The 22,285-nt window shown below is 44.0% G+C and overlaps 1 protein-coding gene across 1 annotated transcript in view; it reads right to left on the bottom strand.

Annotated features, from left to right (window-relative positions):
* The window catches only part of LOC119161814 (uncharacterized), a 477,337-nt gene that overhangs the window by 374,250 nt on the left and 80,802 nt on the right, over positions 1 to 22,285 (bottom strand). The window lies entirely within an intron of this gene.

The raw sequence follows: 22,285 nt of genomic DNA, 5'->3' as shown, positions 1-22,285 counted from the left end.
ACATAGAACTCTCAAGTTGTTACCGAAGAACAGTCTAGGTGCGCTTCCGAAGTAACACGATCCACAACAGAATGTAGCATCTCGCAGCTTTAGTTGATCATATCACAGCGCTAGGTCTGGGGGCCGGAGGGAAGCTTGAGGTTCATGGGCTTTCGCTGCCACATAGAATTCTCAAGTTGTTACCGAAGAACAGTCTAAGCGCGCTTCCAAAGTAACACGATCCACAACAGAATGTAGCATCTCGCAGTTTGGGGTGATCACATCACAGTGCTAGGACTATGGTTATCACAAAAAGGAGAAAAGACGACTTATCAAACAAAAGCGCCAAGCTGCCCCACCACAACTTCGCAGGGCGAAACAGTTATCAACGCTGTCTTTCAATTTTCGGTCACACGAGCACAGCTTGTTCCAAGTCTTGGAACGTCAACAAAGCACCACTGTTCACAACGAACATCGTTTCACTCCCGAACAGTACTTTGCTCTCAAGTAATTGGAAGCGTACGGGCTAACTAGTGGCGAAGCAAGAACGAAGCGCGTAGTTCATACGTTTCCGTACGTCACTCAAGTAACGTGTCAAAACGCTGTCATTCCGAAATGTCGCACAGCACCTAACTGAGAGACTGGAAAGTCAAGCGAACGAACTGTTACCGGCACACAAACACACATTGCAGGCTCTTCGAGTGCTAGTTGCCGTCGATACATCGACGCCGATCCCCGCCTGATAACCACACCAACGCACAGGCTTCGCTGCGCTTCACCGTACACCATTGCACTGCCACAGCTTTCCGCACTGCTTTACACGCACCGAAAGAGCTGCTGTAATCACAACACATCCGGTCAAACGCTGAAGTAACTCATGCGAGAAGCGTTTGCTGAAAGTCGCACCGTCCGATATGCTGTTTACGACGCCATGTTGTTTTTGACAACTGCGCAGCACTTAAGAGAGCTCTTAGAAAGTACTTGCACTATTTTCACGGCGTGACAAAATTTTCTCTTATGTGCGAGGGGGGTGATATGACGAACAGGACAGGCGTGCCAGATGAAAGAAGTGTTTTGGCAACGTCACGGAGTGAGCTGATGTAGAGGGTATTGCTTCGCAACCAATCACAAGCTGTGCCTGTCGGCCAAGCCGTCGTCTGCTCGCGTTTGTCGTCTGCTTCGATCAGAGCATGCGACAGGGGATTCGCCTTCGCAACGCTATTATTCTCAGGTCAAGTGGTCGCTGCGTAGCACAAAACACATGTCAGTGGCTCGCTCTACCTTTGAATGATGTTCGTGCGCCAAGTTAAATGGCTGGTAATTGACGCAGGGATGAATTCAGCCAAGGTTTGCTCCAGAATCGTGAGGGTTTGCATATTTTCGGTATCATACAAAGTTACTAGTGTCAATTCATTCCGATTGCTTGCAATATTATCACGGTCCATATCGGTGTCTGAACAGTGAAGGTGAAAATGCATGATTTGTTGGTAGTTCCATGCGTAATCACGCGCACCCCTAATACGCTTTGGTTTACAAAGTACGCTTTGTTCCAGATCGTCCCAAAGTGTATTGACAGCTGTATTTCAGAGATCGCAACCATTACACTGTTAGAGCCAATGAAAGTACACTAAAGCACAAACTTTATGAACCACTCACTGAAAACGTCCTCTCATTTTTATTTCCAATTGCGTGCAAAGAATGTGCTCACATTAACCTCTTTGGTGGTAATTTCCACCAATGAGGCAAGGATCTCGATTCGCACTTTTAATTGGATGAGATGGGGCGCAACACAACAACATAACAAATAAGGTTGATCCTATGCCATGCCGCGTTCGAATGCGCCGACCATTCACGTATCACATTGGTTTTCATCCAACCACAAATCTTTACATGCGAAGTTTTATCCCATTGACGCCCAATAGAATTCTTCAATTACTGCGAATTCGAACTTATTGGACGATGGTGGTTGTCAACACCATCCACTGCGTACAAAGGAAACAACACGCGAAGCTCAAAGCGCCGAGAGATAGAAAAACGCACCAGCAGTCCTCAGGCAGCCCTTAATAGGCGTGAATTAACTCAAAACCAGCCAGGGCACCAAAGTATACCGCCGCGGCAGCAGGTTCCAAGTAGCCACATTGTTCCTAAGAGTGGTCCGGACCACTCTTAGGATTTTCTCTCAGCCATGCTGTTTTTACGCACAATTTTGCTTCGTGAATCCACTTACGAGCACTTTTCGGTGACGTAAGCAAATATAGCAACTGCATCACCATCGCTGCCATGTTCCCGGGCAGTCACAGCGCGCTTTATTTGCAGCGGCCGATGTGACAACGATGGCCTCTTACGACGTTTTTTCGTTTCGTGAATCGACTTACGCAACAAAATTTTTCTTGCGCAAAATTATTTTCGTAAGTGAGTTTTGTGAATCCAGCCCTCGTTTATCATTGGTGAGTAAGTTTGGTAATGATTTGGCTGAATTTGTTTCTAGTTATTTCTCTTTTGAGCCATTATACATTTCAATTTGTTTTGTAATGCATAAAAATAAATGTAACCTAACACAGAATATGTGTGTTCGAAGAAGTTTCACTTACCAACCTACAGTCATGGGAGAGAAATTGGGTAAAATGGAACGAACCTGTGAAGATTAGTTTAGAGCATAGCTACACTACGTGGCATATCTCGTACACATTGCGTTGGTTTAATATGTCGATTTCAACCTTTTAATTTTAATCAGAATAAGCAAGCTACAACCCGTGGTTGTATATGTGTGTGATATTTATGCATACTGTGATACCAGTTAGCAATTACGATTAAGGTCACAATCCTAGTCAAGCTGAATACAAGAATTTTGTCCATGCACCTTTCATCTGCACTGGAACTGTTGTTAATAAAAAATAAACTTCAGTTTAGAAATTTATTTTAGTAACCAAAAGCAGGGTATCTCTTTATCACACAAATCAAATTGCCATTGTTCTGTTTTATTCTGGACAATAGGCGACCCTCTCAGCAGAACTTGATTAACTGCTATAGTTCATTTTAACCATTGACAGCGACATTACACTGAAGCGTGCAGCATGACAAATAGCGGGAAAGAAGACACAAACTAATCACTCTGTTTGCGTCAGCTCTAACTGTCCGTGCTCTTTGGTCTTGCTGCATGTGATGATGCCCACCAAATTAGCACGAAAGCGTGTCCCTACAAAGGCAGTCAACTTGGCTGCAAGCAGTTAGCTCACTGCATGTGTAGATTTTCTTCAAAACACCGTGAAGACTGATTGCTGGTCGAATATCCAAACACGTGAAAAGTAATATACCAGGTACGATATTGGTATTTCAGCACTGGACACTTTTGCGATACGAGAGGATGGAGGAGAAAGTTATAAACCCTGAATTGTTTAATTTTTGAAGGAGCACAGTACAGCGCTTTTGGGTCAAAAGGGGAGTGAAAGAAGCAAGTGCGAAAGCCTACTTCTCAAAAAAAAAAAACCCGCCACCACGCATAATGTCAGGCCGGGCAACCTCTTGAAAAAAAAAGTGCTTGGTGATTCTGCGAATCGAACCAAGTACCTCCTAGACTGTAGTTGAGCGCTGTGACCGCTCGTCCACTGCAGCAGTGCTTGCATTCGCCCTATTGCTGATATATCGTCATTCCTTCGAATGAAGCCAAATGCAAAAACATCCGGTGAAACTTTGTCAAAAATAGAAAGAATAGTTAGAATGTGTTTGCCCAAGGTTACAAGAAGATAAAAACCGCCACGTGTGACTGTATAACCGTGCGCTATTTATTCTTGTACATTACTGTCATGACGTTGGGATAGCCGGCTCTAACGTAGGCTACCTTCTCATAGTTTGCCAAATATAAATAAAAAAATAAAAATATATATTGGCCTGTGACAACGCTAATCAACTATTATGAGTTCACTGTCACTAGTGTCACCTTCACTAGATGAATGCTCGGTTTGCTTCCATTATCGTTATTTAGGAAACTTTTGGCTATTTAACTCAACTCTCCTAATTAGTATTGATTCTCACATCTAAGGAGAGTCACACTTCATCTCGCTTTCTGAGTGGCTGTTACTCCCATATAACGCGTACTGCACTTTTTTATGCTCTCTGAGCATCCGACGCTGCTTTGCGGAGACTTTCCCTGACGTCTGCTGGGCCAGAAAATTGTCTTTATTATCTATCAATTTCAAGCTTTCGCGAAGCCGAAACGAGAGTCTCTCTCTCTCTTATCATCCTTTTCGCACGTGTGATAACGTCTCTCGACCTCAGGACTCGTATACACGTCCCTTGCTTTGTTTGCGCACTCAAACAATGCTGGACCAAATATTTGCACCGTGTTTTGTGAAAAGCATTAGCACTGAGACACCTCCCGACGAGTCTCCCTCATTTTACGTAGACATATACCTAAGCGTAAGCGTATGCACGTTCTCGCATTCCGGCTTTATAAAAATGCGGCGGTGCATGGAACCAGCGAAATTGCGCTCACAATTTCATTTGAGAACTGCTGTTATATATTTCCGCACAATTCGTCTGCAGGCACCAAAGTCGCTCATGTGTCTTGTATTAAGAATATTGTAACAAAGGCTACCTTTGACTATAGGTACAAAACACCCTTACTTTCACCACTATACCGTGCTAGATTGCACCGAATTAGTTAAGTAGTAGCGCAGCTTCAATGAAATGTAAGGTAACTGGTCGCGTTAAATAGGGGAAGACATTCGAGGCACATTTTCAAACATCCCTTACGGAAACGCCATACATGGCCCATATATAAGTTATATCTGGCCATATATAAGCATATATGGCAGCATATGTGGCCATATATAGGCATATATGGCAGCACATGTGGCCACATATAAGCATATATGGATGTATATCTGGCGGAGTCGGTTCATGTATGGGGTTATATACGGCCATATATGACGCGGTTGGCCCATATAAGGAGTCAAATCTGGCCAAATAAGGCACGGCCACACCATATATAACATATCAAGTGGATCCTTATATGTGAAAGTGCTCTCTTATTTGGGATGAACCACGTATATATTTAGCAACGTGATCACACTTTTATGCGAATTGTAATATATAACAATTTGTACACAAAGCTGACCTGCTTGTTTTTCATAACAATAGGAGTATTAAATATATATGTTGTTTCTGCCATGCAAAAAAACCAAAATTTCAGGTCAGCTTTGTGTACGTGATAATTGCAACTCAGTTGAATGCATATATGCATGCATTCGTGTAATTTAACTCGTACATTTTTTATAGCATTTAGGTTTGAAACAATAAGTTGCAATTAATACGACGTAAATAATGTATACAAGAGCAGACATGTTTTACGAGGAAGGAATCGTGTCAAGTCGCAAAACGTATTGAAGCTTCCGAACCTCGCTATTATTATTGAGCAATCCTATATAGTATTATGTAAAGACAAAATGCATGCAACTTATATTGTTCACATTAATGCATTGTTTAAAGTGGCAGCAATAAAGAGTGATTTCAATGCACTTTTAGCTTCCACATCGGTGGACAAAATTTCTGATTATTTGAAAGTTTTGATGGCTATATGCTCCCTTCATATAACAAGATTTCTCTTAATCCTGTTGACCCCTCATCTGCGATTGCTTTCAGCAGCCATTTACTATAATTGCATGCGCAGTGCAATGTTTAAGGGAGTATTTTCAAAAACAAAAAGAACTTACGTGAATGCAACTTGCAGGCACTATTATGATTACATTCAAGATGGAAGTTGTACTAATTTATTGCAAAAATACATCTTGCGCTTCCTTTGGCTACGTATAATGTTCCTGGCTGTGCACATAGTAAATTTATCGAAAATTTTATGATTGCACAAGTGAACAAATAATTTAGTATAATGTTTGCAAGCGTCAAATAAATCTCACGTCATAGACATGTACGTTAAGAAAGGTGCAACTGACTCACATGTGATACATATTTAATGGACCATGTAATGAAATGCTGAAGCTTTATAGCAACATTTAACGTAGGCTGCCGAATTCACAAAACTTCTATTTTGTGTCGGTGTGTCATTACTTAGTCGAGGTCACTAAAGCGCACGTGCCATCATCAGGATTACCCTAAACATTGCCTTGTGAATACAATTAGTATGACGCATTTTTTGCGGGCTGGCGTGATACCTAAGCCAAACTCTATATTATGTAAACAGCCCCTTGTTGTGCAGGCGCGTAATGATTCAAACTGCTTGCGAACATATCCTTTCAACACCAACACGGTAGTGCACTTACTTATAAGATATGTATGCCGATACATACCCACCAAACTGCGCAAGTGCACACTCACGTATAGAGATTCATGGGCACCCGGACACTGGCATTTCATTCAATGTGGCTAGATATTTTCGGCCATGTTAGAATGATATGAGTGTATTATTATTATTATTATTATTATTATTATTATCATTATTATTATCATCATCATCATCATTTTTATTATTAATATTATTGTTGTTGTTGTTGTTGTTTTTGTTGCTGCTGTATTTCGCAAAACGCCCAACAGCAAATCCATATGCTGTCATACTGCGTCGTTATGTAAGTTTTTTGAGATCAGTTATCTTGGGGTTCTTTTTGATAGCATGCTGAATTTTTTCTACTTGCAATAAATGTGCTGCCATGCGAGGCCTTCATTCTCTTCCTGTTAGCTCAACATCTCGCGAGAATCCGGTTCTTTTACAGCCTTCTACAAATTGTACACCGCGATATGTCGTGGTCAACTTGAGTCCATATGCATATTTGATTTGGAATGGCCTTGCTAAATCCAGCAGTAGCGCCACTGAGTGAGTCCAGAAAAATTTCACAAGTATTTACCCTCATCGTTTCACTAGAATCCTTTCAACACTGCTAGAATATTATATTTGCCATCAGTTAACGGCCGGCAAAATCGCGCTGAGCTGTTATTTCTTTACAAGCTAGTTCAGGGTGAGATATTCTGCCCTTCTCGGTTGTAATAATTTTGAAACTCCGCGTAAGTTATCGAGAGAGAATCGGCCGTTGCATGTACCTGCCAGCTTCTTTCAACACTCTATCCTTTACAGAATACCGAGTCTATCTAACGTCAACTATCTCAATTCGTTATGTTTTTCATAGTCTACGGTCATTTTTTTTGTCAGTGAGGGCTGCCCTGTCCTAACGTAGCTTTGCACATGCACAGATTCTTCCCTTTTCCGTCTTTCAGGAAGCCTTCGCCACGGTTATGTATATTCTACATTATTTTTCAGTCCCATTCCATGAATATCTACCCTTTTATTTGTTGTTTCCATTGTGAGTTGATTTCTTTTCGACTGCTCGTTTTTGCTCTTTTTTGCATTTCTGTGGACAGTCTGTAATGTATTGTTTGTTTTTGTTTTCTTTTCGCGCGCGCCAGCATGAAAGACCCTATGGTTGTTCTTGGGTAGGTTAAAAAATGATTGATTGATTATTGGTTGATTGAATATTATTATTATCATTTTAAATGCTTGCGAAATAAGATAAAAATTCCGCTGAAACGCGTCTTCGTAGCCAGCGTACACGAAGCAGCGATTTCAGCTCCACGGAATGCCTGTCTCAAAGGTCTTGCACGTGCAGCTTTCTGGGCCCGTGGGAGGAAGTTGAAGTCCATTGCTCGAAAAAACTCGCCTGACTGCATTGGTTGCAAGGGGTGCGCACAGTAAAAAAAATACAAAAAAGGGCGCCCGTCGGATGAGTGGACACTTCGGAGAAAGTTGTTCGAAGAAGCGTGGCGCGTAGGCACCATGTAGCCCTGCCGTACGTGGCATACAACAGTCTGTCGAAAGTCGACACAGCAAGAAACATTTCAAGTAACGACGAAGAAAATAGTTTGCACAAACATTCAGTCGTATGGTAATAAATTGCGTCAATAATAGTTAAAAAATGAAACGTCGTTCACCAATAAGCTCAGGAAAATTTAGTTCTAGTGAAAAGTGCGTAAATCATTGATCTCAAGGAGTAATGTAGTGTCCATTGCAATATTCATTGTCAAGCCTGTATGCACTGTATTCGTCCGCGTCATTGTTGTTTTTTTTTCTGCTCGCCGGAGTCGTGGGTGCCGTGCTGATCGAGTTTGTTAATTTTCATTCCTTTCGCTCTTATTTCGTGTTCAACTACTGCTCCAATTTACACAAGATAATCGCGCAGCTCTCAGGAATCTACTTCGCTGTACGTGGCAAAATTGTGGACGGAGGTGGAAATGTTTTTGTGTGCGTGTGCGTCTGTACGCTGCTGGATTGGCGATCGTCAACTTTTCGTGCGAGAAGAAAATGGATACCCACGCTTGCGGGCAAGCGTTGCTTGAAAACTTCTTCCTAAAGCAGTACGAATGCACGTGGTGGCTTTAAGGTGTGAATAGGTTATCAGGATTAACAGGCTCCTTGAAAGACAAGTCTCGGTTAAATGTTGAGGTAAGTTCATCATTTTCATTACCTTCGCACGTTGTTCATAAATATTATGATAACTCGAAAACATACCACATTGCATGCTTGCTGAGTAAATAACTTTATTCTAATCGTGGTTACGTCATTAGGCTGTTTTGTTTAAGCGATACGACAACACTTTCTTTTTTTTTCACTTGATCCAGACAGTGCTCTATTTAATCAAAAAATCTACGCCAGGAAAATGTTGGTTTTGTGCCATTGTACTTTTTATAAATATATTGATGTAAATATACTTGTGTCTTATTTTTCTCATTTTAACGCTTGAGGAAAAACCAAGAATAAATTACAACTTGCGCAATCACAAATAAAAAAGAGTTGCATATCTCAAACTCCAAGGGTGTCATGAGATTTATGAGCCCACGTTTGAATTTGTCTTGCGTTTGAATTTATCTTCGTCTACGTTCTACTTGTTTTTATATTTACGTGTGTTTTGATAAGGACACGCAGTTAAAATTTTGTTGCTAGTTTGATTCTTCAAAGCAGGGTGCTATGTCACGGATGCAAATGGAAAATCTTAAGAATAGCCCGTAATTTAGTTTCCGCCATCTACAACCAGGGTGATATAAGTGTAAATTTGACTGCAATGCGTATATCACAGGCGACATTATCGTTACTGATGTCGCAAAATCGCGTGGTTATCTTGAGGAACTGCGCATACCCGCATACATAGTTACACAAAATAATGTGATGTCACGTTTTAATCCGTGAGCACTGTAGATAGTTTTACGCAAGCCGACAAATAAACTGGTATGATGCATAAGGGCTTGCAATGTGTGAAAAAACTGGGGGACCGTTAAGCTCCGTTTTTCACAGTTGAACGTGATAGCAGTATCGATCCTGTTTCTTGTGCGTAATTCAATTACTCAGTGTGTACTCTTTATTGCATGATGCTACTTGAACAAATTTAATTGTGGAATAGTACTGTGTAATTGAGAAGGTTGAAAGTGTCTCAGTGAAGGTTTCGCACATGGCTGCGTTTTGTGTAAAAAAGGGGTAACATAGTTTAAAGAACAAGAAATATTATGTAATTACTGAGTTGCGCCAAAAAATTGAAATACAAAAGGAAGACACCTAGACGCAGCACCCACTGACAACTGAAACATTGTTGGAGAAAACAGACATACGTATATATGCGGTTACGAGAACACGTGCGGTGAAAGAAAAGGATTAGATGAGCAGACAGATTGTATAAATGATGCGCTTCCAGGAAAGCTACCTCAGTAGCAAGCAACATAAGTGAGAGTTACGTGACACATGAATCCCCAGCTTTGTTTATGAAATACGCCTCTCCGATTTCCCGCGCTATACCGTGCCACTGAATTTAGCTTTAACTACCGTATTCCAAACAAGGGCGCGCAGCCACACTCTCTACAATATGATGATTGGTTAAAGAATGGTTGTTAATTCCTTTAAAGAAGCTTTGTGATCTACAATTATATAAATAAATTCTAAATAATACTTCCCACACGACAGCGCAGTGCCGTCCACCACACGATGTCCACACTGTGAAAGAAAATGATCAGATGTCTGCTCATCTAATCATTTTTTTTCCACCTCACGTGTTGTCGTAACCGCATACATATGTCTGTTTTCTTCAATAATGTTTCAGTTGTTAGTGTGCGCTGTGTCCAGGTGTCTTCCTTTCGCACTTCAAATTTTTTCGCGCAACTAAGTCAAGATGAAGTACCAACTCGCCCAGCAGAACGTGCTTCTTAATATAATGTGTGTAAAATGTTTTAGAACTTTATGACCCCACTACGCAGTCGTGAGGAAATACGTGCAGTAACCAGTGTGCCTTTTGTAATGGTTAGCTGTCTTTAGACCGCGAAGTCACGTTGGTAATAACGTGTTGTGATGCTTGATGACAATGCACGCTTGTATTATGCAATATAGCTGCGATATTAAATGTGTTGTGAAACCTGCATGCAGGATACATGTATTTATTAAGCATGACAGTTATTTTCCTTGCATTTACAACAAGAGGAAGTTATTCATGCTTTATTTCCAAGCAGATGCATAGCTGTGTTGTAGAGCACTTGCATGCCATGCAAATTGCCTGCATGATTTCGATCATCACTCAAACCCGAAAATTTATAATATTTGTTTTATTTGCATTCTCTCAATTTTCGATCATTGACAAGACGATTTTTCATGGAGAGCCACCGATGCCTACACCGGAATTTCTGCAGAATGAGCTCTTTACCACTGTTACGTTAATGACGCATTATTGGCAAAATGGAAAGCGGATTACGTTTACAAAGTACATTTTTAGTGTCCCGTTGGCAAGAAATATTGTTAAATGCCTCCGTTCCCACGCGCACAGAGACCTATAGACACCAGTTTTAGCAGTCGTTCTATAGGTCATTAGTCACAATACTTGTACATAACAAGCTTGCATACCAATCACTTTCGACCGAACTTCTTAAAAGTTGATTATCAACTCATTTAAGTTATTCAATGCACACGCAGTTCATACGGTCAATAGCAAGTCATATTTCGTTTTGACTTACTATGGGCGCTCCATTGACACACGAGAAAAGTTTTAAACATAACACACTGTGAAAGATATCTTTACGAAACTCAAATTGGGTTCTTTTATGCTATTTATTTTTGTCAAGTCGGAATCGATAAAGCGGAATATTTACTTGCACCGTACTATGTCTCAGACCGTGTTGACCATAGGTTCAAGATAAGAATAATCGCATGCAAGACTGACGTGTTTCAAAATGATTTGTTACCAAAAAAAATTACAAGATGGAACCAGCTGCCTTCTAGCATTGCCTCTACACTCCCAAATATTTGTTTTATTTCATGTTAGAATTGTTCCGATTTATATGTTAGAACATGTTTCGATTTATATATGAATTTCTCTTGCAGATTGTGATTCAGGTGACTTTGATTATTTGTTTGGCTGACTATGTAATTTTTGTATTCTACTTTTCGTAAATGCTCCCCCAATGTAATGCCATTTGGTGCTGTGGGTAATAAAATAAATAGATAAATAAAACAGTGTCGATAAGTAAGCAATAAATTTAAGCACAAAGATTGTATCTCTTCAGGAAAAGTGGACTAACAGTGACATGTGCCCACCACAAACTTTAAATATGATGCCAAGTTACATTTTAGCAAATTGTTGTTGAGAATAACTTGAGATATATTGAGGATAACTTAATTGAACAAGAATGTTCTGGGGTATGTACTGCCTTTGTTTTGGAGATGATAGTGACTGCATGCAGACCTTTCAACAAACAGGTATATTTCTAGCTGAAGAATGATTTTAGCAGCTATATTTTTTGCCGGTGACACAGGCTGAACTAATATAGATGAATCATATTTGAATGGCTTCATATAAAGGTATCCATATAAAGCCATATATGAAAGCATCCATAGAAGACCTTATATGGATGCCTCTATATATAACCATATATGGCCATATACAGCAGCACCCATATATGGGGATATAAGGCCCATATTTGGCTATATCAGGATTTGAACATATCAGTTTATATACGGCCCATATATGGGGATTCCGTATATGGGCCAGATATGCCCAATTCCTGATGTAGCCATATATGGGGATTTTTATATAAGTCCATATATAGGATTTTTGTAAGGGATTGCATGCATCGACCTATGTGTGGTTTCATTTATGTGGTGCACCTGGAGTGTTGTTTACTTGTACTTGGCGAGATAGTGCATGGATTGCTCGGTGGCTTAAGGCCATCGAGCAATTTTTTTTAGCTACAGTTGTTGATTAAAGGCGAGTGCTTGGCTTTGCACAGCCCACCAAAACGTCTATTACAACGTACGCGGCATCCCGTAAGCGCTGTAGCAGACGCTCGCTGAACTGAAACTTAGATGCAGCAAATCATTGGCTATCATCGTATACTCTCGATGCTAGACGCTTTGCGTGCTACCTTGATATTATCGCACACACTTCTTTTTTTTCTTGTCGTTTCATCGGCTATCATGTGTCCTCCTTGCCCTCTTAAGTGCCGAATAAGTTAAATTCATACCCGCGCTATAATAATCCCTCCAGATAAGAGAATTTTTGGCTAAGAAAATGCGTAGCCAAAGAGAAAGCTTTGTGAATTCGGCCCCAGGTCTATATTCACAAAAGGTTCTCAACTCGAAATTCGACCTCAAGGAATTGCCCCGCCGCGGTGGCCCAGTGGCTGAAGTACTCGGCTGCTGACCCGCAGGTTGTGGGATCGAATCCCGGCTGCGGCGGCTGCATTTCCGATGGAGGCAGAAACGTAGGCCCGTGTGCTAAGATTTGGGTGCACGTTTAAGAACCCCATGTGGTCAAAATTTCCGGAGCCTTCCACTACGGCGTCTCTCATAATCATATGGTGGTTTTAGGATGTTAAACCCACATATCAATAAATAAATAAATAAATAAATCAACATCCAGAAATTGTTGAGGCTTTTGGAGTTGCGAAAATTGCAACACGAAACAGTTCTGAATGATTCCTTGAAGTTGATTTTCGATGGAGTAACGTTAGTCAATACGCCTTAGTCTTAGTCTAAAACACGTTAGTGAGCTAATTGGTTTGCATTCATGAAGTATGAGTAAGCACGAACAGACAGGGACGTATCAGTACTCTTCTACAACCTTGTCTGTTCGCGCCTATTCACACTTCATGGGCCTCAGTCTTTTTTTATCAGGTAATCAACGTCAGTGCCCGCTAAAGAACCCCAGCTGGTCAAAATTTATAGAGTCCTCTAGTATGGCATGCTTCAAAAGTGGAAAGTCGTTTTGACAAGTAAAAGCCAATAAATTATTTATAATCTGACGGCAATAAAACTGTGAGCTCTTTTTTTAAGCCACAGCTCGCTACCACAATGCGAAAATTGCGGTGTACAACATATATTATATTCTGCGTCCGCTGATGATGCGCTCATGTTCAGCAATACTTCATGCGCCAGAAAGAACACCAAAGCAAGAACATGCTGACTCAAAAAAAAACAGCAACGAGGATGGCTATGAACTGTGTTTGCACAAAACTAGTTAGTGCTTAAAGTGCCAGCCAACTAAGTGCACTGAGGGCAGCAACGCATCGCTCACATTGCTTGTGTATAGGGGCGCCATTCACCGAATGCGACATAAAGTGCGCAAGACACGGCCTCCAGTCAACCAGCTATCCAACGAAAGTGCCTATGAACAGTGATTGCATAAAAGTATTTCATGCTTGAAGAGCCGGATAACTAACCTCGCTCAGGGCAGCAACGCATCCCTCACATTGCAGGTGTTGGTGGGGCTATCTACCAAATGAGACAAAGTGCGTCAGTGCACAGCCTCCAGTCAACCCACTACCCATTTTTAAAACACTTACCCCCGTATTCACAAACGCTCCTCGACTCGACCCTTCACTCGAAACGCTCCTTGAGTGGCGTTTTCCCATTCACAAACCGCCCTTCACTTGAAATGCTTTCTTCTCTTGAGAAAATCTCGAGCATTTTCTCGAGATTGTCAAGGAAGCGATCGAGCTACCGTGACTCGTCCCTCGAGTGAAGTTTCTGCGCCAACATCGCGTCCATGGTGGAGCCCGTCTCGCTTTGACGGCGTTTATCGATCAATTTGGCTGTAACAATCGCGTTCTTTCAACAGTGACGGTGCACGTTCTCTACGGAGCTGCCTTGTAACGGTTCGACAACGGCTAGTGTGGAGCCGGCAGAGGCGGGCATGGTGTCAAGCGGAGCGCTCACCAGTGCCGTGATGAGTTGTGTTTCGTGCATGAGCCAGTGGATTACCTGCCTTCGGGCGTGCGTATACTCGTCGTGCGAGTGCTCCAAGACTTCCTGCGGATGCCAGTGCTTTCAAGTGCTCTGGTGAAGCTTGCAAATGACACCATTTCAAGCGTGGCGCAAAAGCTTGACAAACAATCCTAGAGAAACGTAATAGCAAACTTTCGATGCGCTGCATTTACGATATACTACTGAGCGCTTCTTCTCCGGTGAATCTTTGCTACCCTAGCCGAAATATATGGTGAAGCACGCTTTCGTTAGATGATCATCTGTATCTACGAGAAGGTAAGGTCTCCTTTTTTTTTATCCCCCCCCCCCTGCTCCGGTCAGATCACTATTAGAGACAGTTTAGGAAGAACAAAACAGAATGCGATTGGGCCCAATGAGTGTGCTGTTATTGTTACTACGCGTGAAACAGAGCTTCGATATACAGTGTCTATGCAGCTCACAATACCAATGAACAACCACACCCAGCTTTAGCGAATCAAGCAGAGGCTCGTGCAGTGTGAAATGAACAAGCACGCAAGAATGCATGGAGTGTCGTATAAAAGCGCAAACATATAAAATAGAAATACAGCAGATACATTATAATATTATTTTTTATGGTTGAACCCCCCCCCCCCCCCCGAAGAGATATTGCTGGCTACACCATTGATTCGTGCAATTAGGTTATCGAATTACATAAAAATATGCCTTGTGAGCTGCCCAAGTGCCTGAGCCCAACACGTGTCAAAATAGACAAAGCTCAATAACTCAACCATGTCGGTTCTTTAACGAAAGAAATATATTGAATGAGTGCATCCCGAGAAATAAAAAAAAAATCAAATTTTGTGTTCTAGCTATTACGTTTTTCTAATATTATGTCTTGCCTTTTTTGTGCAGGGGACAGGCTGCCGACAGAAGAACACACAGGAAAGGTTTCCTAAAATTTGCCGTATTCGCAATGCATTGCAGAGTTTGCATGACTGTATACAAACAGACAAAATCTGCAGTGAATGCGTGCAGCTGCACTGCATAAGACATGCTATGGTGTCTACTACCTCGGTCTTATTTATGATGTCTTACAATTTCGAAATTTATTTCGACAGTGTGTCAGCTGCATATGCTTGATTAATGCACACTTTGCAGTTGCACACTTGCGTTTGCCACATGGCTCTTCATCAACCAAATGTAATAAAGGTTTATTTTGCCATTCGCAATTTCTACTTTGTTCCTTTTTGAATACATATTTATTGTCATGTACGTCTTTTCAGGATGAGACAGAATCACTAAAACCTCTTTTCCGATTCTACAGGAGAGCAGTTCTACAAAAATCAAGCTTGTTTTATGTACACCAGCACCACTCCCCTTACATGAAAGGGAGATGACGTGGTTCCAGCGTGTAGACATGCTGATGTTACAACAATAGCGGATATTTTATTTACATGGGTTTGACCAGATATATCCGCGATGTCTCCAACACTCTTGAGCATTTTTAACCCCTTTGTTGCACTGGTCTTTGTTAAATCAGCAGAGTAAAATCCTCTGCTTCTTGACGACGATTTATCCAAGGTTCAGTGAACCACAACGGTCGTTTTTAAGACAGAATAGTGCCAAAAGTCAGAAGCGCCTTCAATTTTATCTTTTTCAATAGAATAAACCACCTCCGATAAATTATGTACTTTCGAGGCTTTAGAATGAAGCACAGAAAACACTTCATTTTCACTTCACATCATTTTCAAGAGGTATTCCCGGCAAGAATATTCTACAAATAAAGGCCAAAACATAAGTGCGAAAGGTCATTCCTGCATTAACGAATGTGCTTCTGAGCTTGCTGGTAAGGAAGGCAGGACAAAAAATTTAAGACGGGGCCGCTGAGTGAACTTTAAGACGGAAGCTACAGAGATTTAAAGGTTACGTCTATTCGAATCTGTCATATTAAAGCATTTACAAATGCAGGGCGAGAAGAAGATGGAAAAAATAACTGCTTACTCAGGCATCCTTTGAAGATTGAAATGTTAAAGTTGAAACACAAAAACACAAACACGCATTGTTAACCATCTATATATGCTGCTAATTGGAAAAAAACAACTTTAAATTGATGTTTTCGCCATTAGTTGAAGGAAGGGACACGATCGCTTTTCTTAGTTCGCATAGCAGTCTAATTCAAACGCTCAGCCACGAGTGTACCATGTTTACGTTTTAACGCTACCCTGCGTCCCTCATAATCAAATGGTAGTTATGGGACGTTAAATCCTACACATCAATCAAATCAACGCTACCATGGTATAACTTTGAATAGACGTTGTGAGCATTGTCTTCCGAAATTTCTATTACATGCAGACGAACAACCACAAAAGTGGCACGTTGAAATTCGCAATAAATGAGAATAATGAACATAGCACAATCCCCTGGACTCATGAACTCTTCACGTACTCCCAAAGCGAAAACGAATTCACGTACAAGTAATTTTTGTCGGAGGTTCATTCTAAAAGCACACCAATGTAATGTGATATAAAGTAGAAATTACTCACTCCACCGCGTTACCCGTTCGGTGGCTACAGTAGTGATCAGAAGGCTCTCAGCAAAGCGAAAGTCAACAAAGCAACAAACCATATGTTCTGCTTCCTGCCATCACTCACGTAGTTCGTTAGTCACCCCGGCGAAAACAGGGTCTCAAACATCAACCCAGACTACCGTAAATATAAACTGCAATTAATAAACGCACACGAGACGAAATAAACTAAGCATGTAGAAACGTTCAGAAGCAGACGAAACGCCATGAGCTGTTCGTTCAGCTGCCTGGCAGCAACTGTTGCCAGACTTGAAGCGGTGGTTTCGCTAACTCTACTGGCTCAAGGCTTTAGGAAACCATGCTACCACGCTAAATCATGTATTTTGCTGTAATGTCAGTGTAAAAAAAAGAATGAGTAAAAAAAGGGTTCATTTATTATACAGAGATAGGCATTTCTTAACCACAAGTGCGAATACTCTCGTTATCAGGCGCTTTTCTCGGCCCATGGAGTTCACTCAAGTTGAGGGAGCATTTCCGAGGCCCCTTGGCGAAGGAAGTGTGGAGGAGTGTTCATGAAATGCAGCGGCTCCTTGAGTGGAGGAGCACGCTCCGCCTTGACTTCGTTAAGTCGAGGGGAGCCCTTGAGTGAAGAAGCGTTTGTGAATACGGGCCTTAATCTCTGTGCAGCAGATGAACGAAGCCTCTTGGAAATGGGACGCAAACGACAATGTGCCTGAACTCCCTGCTGGCTTTCATCAAAGCGGTAGGTTTGGTGGGTGTGTTGAGAGCTTCTTCTGCACCCAATGGCGGGAACGACTGAAGCCCTGCCCACACGTACCCGTTGCATTGTGTCAACGCGTGCTTCTTCGACGCAGCGTCACCCCTTCTTTCTCTGGAGAGAGAAGACGCGCAGATTCGCGTGGCCACACGCCCTCTCTCTCCACACAGAGAGGACGCGATGCCGCGTCAAAAAGCCACGTGCCAACACGCTTCAACGGGGGCGTGTGGGCAGGGATTTAACCCCTGATTATGTGGCAAGCGAAGCGAAGCGCGAGCCACTTCAGCAGGGGGTTCAACACGACCGTGTACTGAACCTTTCACACATATAATGGTTCCATGTGCGAGTGCAGGTTAGAGACCCATTAGGCTGGAGTTTGCCTCAATGTTTATTTCACATGCCGTATATTGTGCCTCGCATGATTACTGTCAAGGAGTACTGTAATAAGCGGCTAAATAAATCTCGCAACACGCTAATCACCGTAGTTCTTCTCGAACAACAGACGGTCACAGGCGTCACAGCCGAAGCGAAAGTTCCGCTGGAGAAACTCCAGCCGAAGGCGGGCATTTACCCAGGCCAAGGCGCTCCCGCAATCATTATGATGCTGTTGTGCCCCCAACACCATTTGTTTAGCGAGGCGTTGTTGCAACGTTCACATCACGAGCTGACTTGGTGGCGTGGTTTGGAGGATCCACCCACCACCGGCGCTTGCACATGCGTTCGCTATTTAGCGTGGCTTGAAAGGCTGCCGGATTATCGGTACGCAGTTGCTGCCGGCCCTCGGCTAGGCCTGTTTTTGTGCCCAGACTGCAGCATCGGGTCAGCGAATGCGAGATCTCTCAATGTACCGCTATCGGCGCTCTCCTACCGTTGTCCTTGGCTTAACAATCTAGATGCTCGCAGGAGAAACTGGTACGTGCGTGCTTGGCGCCACCGCTGCGACGGGATGAACGACATCACTCACAACGCACCGAAGAGTGCGCATGCTTGGGCACGACGCTGAAAACGACGCAACTGCTAACACAGCCAATGGATACCACTCGCGACACCAATGCCGAATGTTTTTTTTTTGTTTCTCCTTGCTATATACAGCGTTCGCTGTGAAAAGAACATGTTACGGCAGCCATACTTCATCGGCGATGCACAAGGAAGTGGAGGGAAAGACATGAAAGGGAAGGACAAAGAAAACAGAGAATTCGGCATTGAAGAAGGAAGATAGAGACCAAGATAAAAAAAAATGAGCGAAAAATGTATCAGTAAGTCAAGACTAGGTCCGTATAGTTGTTTGTGTATTATGTTATAGCGTATTGTACAATATTTCGCTGAGTTTCTCGCTCATTCTCTTGGAGTTGGTTGGCAACGATGGTGGTGCTCTCTACAATCTTTTTTGTTTCTCTCTCTTCTTCTTCAAAATTACCATTTGACACCTGTCCTATTCATTTTTTTTTATTTCCGAAGTCTGCAGTATTTCGGTGCAGCAGGCAGGGTATTGTGTGTTGTTTTATTTTTATTCTTCTAAGATTAAATTCTGCCCCCACAAACCTGGCAGTGTGTATTTCATGCAGGAAATATCCTGGAGGCCCAGGTACTGTGCATTGTTAGGGGGCGTTAAGTGCATCCGATAGTCTAAATGCCTGTAGCCCTACACTACGACGTTCAAAACAGCATAATGCCACAGTTCGACAATCGCAGAAGAAGCGTGCAACCATTTGCGTTCGTAAAAGCCACCACACAAGCGGGATGAAAACTGCACCATGGAAAACCATCCTGCACGTGCCATGCATGATGTTATACGCCATCGGACCGGCACAAGCCTCGAGGAGTGAAGAAGAGACTGACGAAGTTCCAGACAGCGAGCAAGGTTTGGCAAAACGAGCTGCCTGGTCGGCTCCCAAAATCAAGTTAAAACTATTAGGGTCTACTTTGTTGGTGATTCTTTTTTCTCACTATCTAAATCTTTGGTTTATTTCTTTTCTTTAACATACTGTCTTCACTATACAACTCTCCCCCCCCCCCCTTTTTTTTCGTTGTAAGCAATACTGCAGTTATCGTCCATATGAGACTATATGTTCTCTTGGCCAATCCCCCAGAGTGGGTACGAGCCATGGATTAGAGGATACTGTAGCGAAGCCTCCGAACGCTGAAATGGGTCGAACTCTTGAGTACCTTCTAGTGGGGCTACCCAACAAGGACGCCGCTCGCGCTGGGAGCCCGTGCTTGGCTGTGACTGTCGCCATTACATATTCTCGCTCGTTGCCGGCTAGTAAACGCCTTAACAATTTGGTGGAGAGTGCTGCGATCCCTGTCTATGCCTTTGGAGCTACGATCACGTACCCTGCCATCTACTATGTACCACGACGCTTCTCAGCAAACGCCTCCTCCAATGCCACCACCTTGTCCAGGTGTCCCCAGAATCCGCGATCCACCCATCTTCACTGGCGCTGATGGCACTGACGTGGAGGACTGGCTCGCTATTTACGAGCGCGTGAGCGTCCCCAACAAATGGGACGAGGACGGCAAGCTGACCAATTTGGTATTCTACCTTACGGGTGTTGCCAGTTTGTGGTATAACAACCACGCGTCCGATTTTGCCACCTGGTCCGATTTCAAGACCGCAATCATCAACGTCTTCGGCCGCCCTGCTGTTCGCAAGCTGCAAGCCGAGCAGCGCTTGCGTGAACGTGCTCAGGAGGCTGGTGAGTCATTCACGAGCTATATTGAAGACGTCCTGGACCTATCCAACAAATCTAATCCCACCATGTCCGAGTCTGAAAAGATCCGGAACATCATGAAAGGCATTGACGATGATGCCTTCACGATGCTGCTCGCCAAAAACCCCGGCACAGTGGCTGAGGTCATCACACTGTGCCAGAGCTACGAGGAGCTCCGCCGGCAGCGTTCGATGACCCGACGCTCCCCACCACGAGCTGCAACGCTTGCTGGCTTGGAGGCCAGTTGTGACCAAGTGGCGTTGATGGCAGAACTAAAGTCCTTCATCCGTGAGGAAATCGCACGTCAGTTCTCGCTCCTGCCCTTCGCCCACCAACCGACTGTTCAACAATCGCCTACTACCCTTCTCCCTCCCATCCGTCGAGTGATTGAACAGGAAATAGCGGAGGTGATGCCTGCGTACCACCCCCCACAGCCTCCGGCTCCTGCGCCCCTGAGTTACGTGCAAGTGGTCGCCAGGCCGCCCCAAGTCGTTCCAGCAACCGCCCCTCTGACTTACGCCGAAGCTGCCGCTCGACCTCCGTCCTTTGCAGCGGGTGTTCCCGCTACGTATGTTGACGTAACCCCTCAGCCTCAGCTTCAGTCCACCATGCAGCCACCGTTCCGTCCATCAGCCCTTGCGACGTGGGTGAGACCTACCCCGGTGAACAGATGGCGCACACCCGACAACCGGCCCATCTGCTTTGCGTGCGGTTACGCCGGTCACGTGGCCCGTTATTGCCATCGCGTACAGCCGGCTCCAATTTCTTCACCTGTTGCTGGCCAACTCAGCCGTCCTTATCGCGAAGAACCGCCGTCTATGCCACCTCGATCTCGCCCAGGTCCATCTCGACGATCGGCGTCTCCACGACGTCGTTCCCTGTCCCCCATGCGGCCAAGTGCGGCAGCTCATGAGCGGGAAAACTAGTCGTCGCAGTCCCCGAGGCAAGGACTGCGACGCTATCGCAATGTGAAAGCCCTCAGAGCAGCCCCTCGAATGTCATTGACGTGTTTGTGGACGGTGTTTGTGCATCGGCGCTTATTGACACTGGAGCTGCCGTATCAGTTATGGACGAAAAACTCTGCCGCTTACTTCGAAAAGTGACGACGCCACTTTCTGGGTTATCCCTCCGTACTGCAAGTTTGCACCGCATTTATCCTACAGCAGGGTGCACAGCTCGCGTTGTCATCCAGGACGTTCTGTATGTCGCCCAGTTCATCGTCATTCAGGCATGCTCTCATGACGTCATCCTGGGGTGGGACTTTCTCTCCCGCCATGACGCCGTCATCCATTGTGCCGCCGCCGAAATTGAGCTCTCACCCTTCTCGCATTTGACGCCAGAAGACAGTCCCCCGACACTGAGCAAGATTCTAACGAAAGACGATACAACAGTGCCTCCAAACTCGACGACGGTTGTGTCTGTCTACTGCGCTGGTCTCTCCGACACCATTGGACTTGTTTCGCCATCTGACCGCGCTTGCAGCAGGAGAGGGTTGCTAGTACCTTTCGCGACCGTGCAGGTCAACCAGGGCAACACTGCTATTTTTGTAACCAACCCGTCCCCGTATGCTGTTACCTTGCTTCGAGGGGAATGTCTCGGCAGAGTGGAACCAGTCGACGATGCACAAGTCCTGGACGTACCCGATGACACGCGCGGTCCCAGGTCGTGTACCATCAATGCTGTTTCCACTTCTGATTCGTCATCTGCTGATGTATTTGGCCCCTCCATCGCTGACAACCTTACGGCCGTACAGCGTTCCCAACTTCTGGACCTGTTGCAAGAATATCGTTCTTCTTTCGATGTCGGGCGAAGTTCTCTCGGTCGCACGTCCGTTGTTACGCATCGCATCGACACTGGTGCCCATCCACCTTTACGGCAACGTCCATATCGCGTGTCGCCTGCTGAACGTCGAGTAATTAATGATCAGGTTGACGATATGCTCCGACGCGATGTTATTCGGCCCTCGGACAGTCCATGGGCATCTCCTGTTGTTCTTGTTGCGAAGAAAGACGGTTCTGTGCGGTTCTGTGTGGACTACAGACGGCTCAATAAGATCACTCGCAAGGATGTTTATCCACTGCCACGCATCGATGACGCGA

This window comes from Rhipicephalus microplus, chromosome X, assembly GCF_043290135.1.
Source record: "Rhipicephalus microplus isolate Deutch F79 chromosome X, USDA_Rmic, whole genome shotgun sequence".
NCBI classification, from domain to species: domain Eukaryota; kingdom Metazoa; phylum Arthropoda; class Arachnida; order Ixodida; family Ixodidae; genus Rhipicephalus; species Rhipicephalus microplus.
The sequence above is the reverse complement of the archived record's forward strand: the minus strand, read 5'-3'. Positions and strand labels throughout refer to the sequence as shown.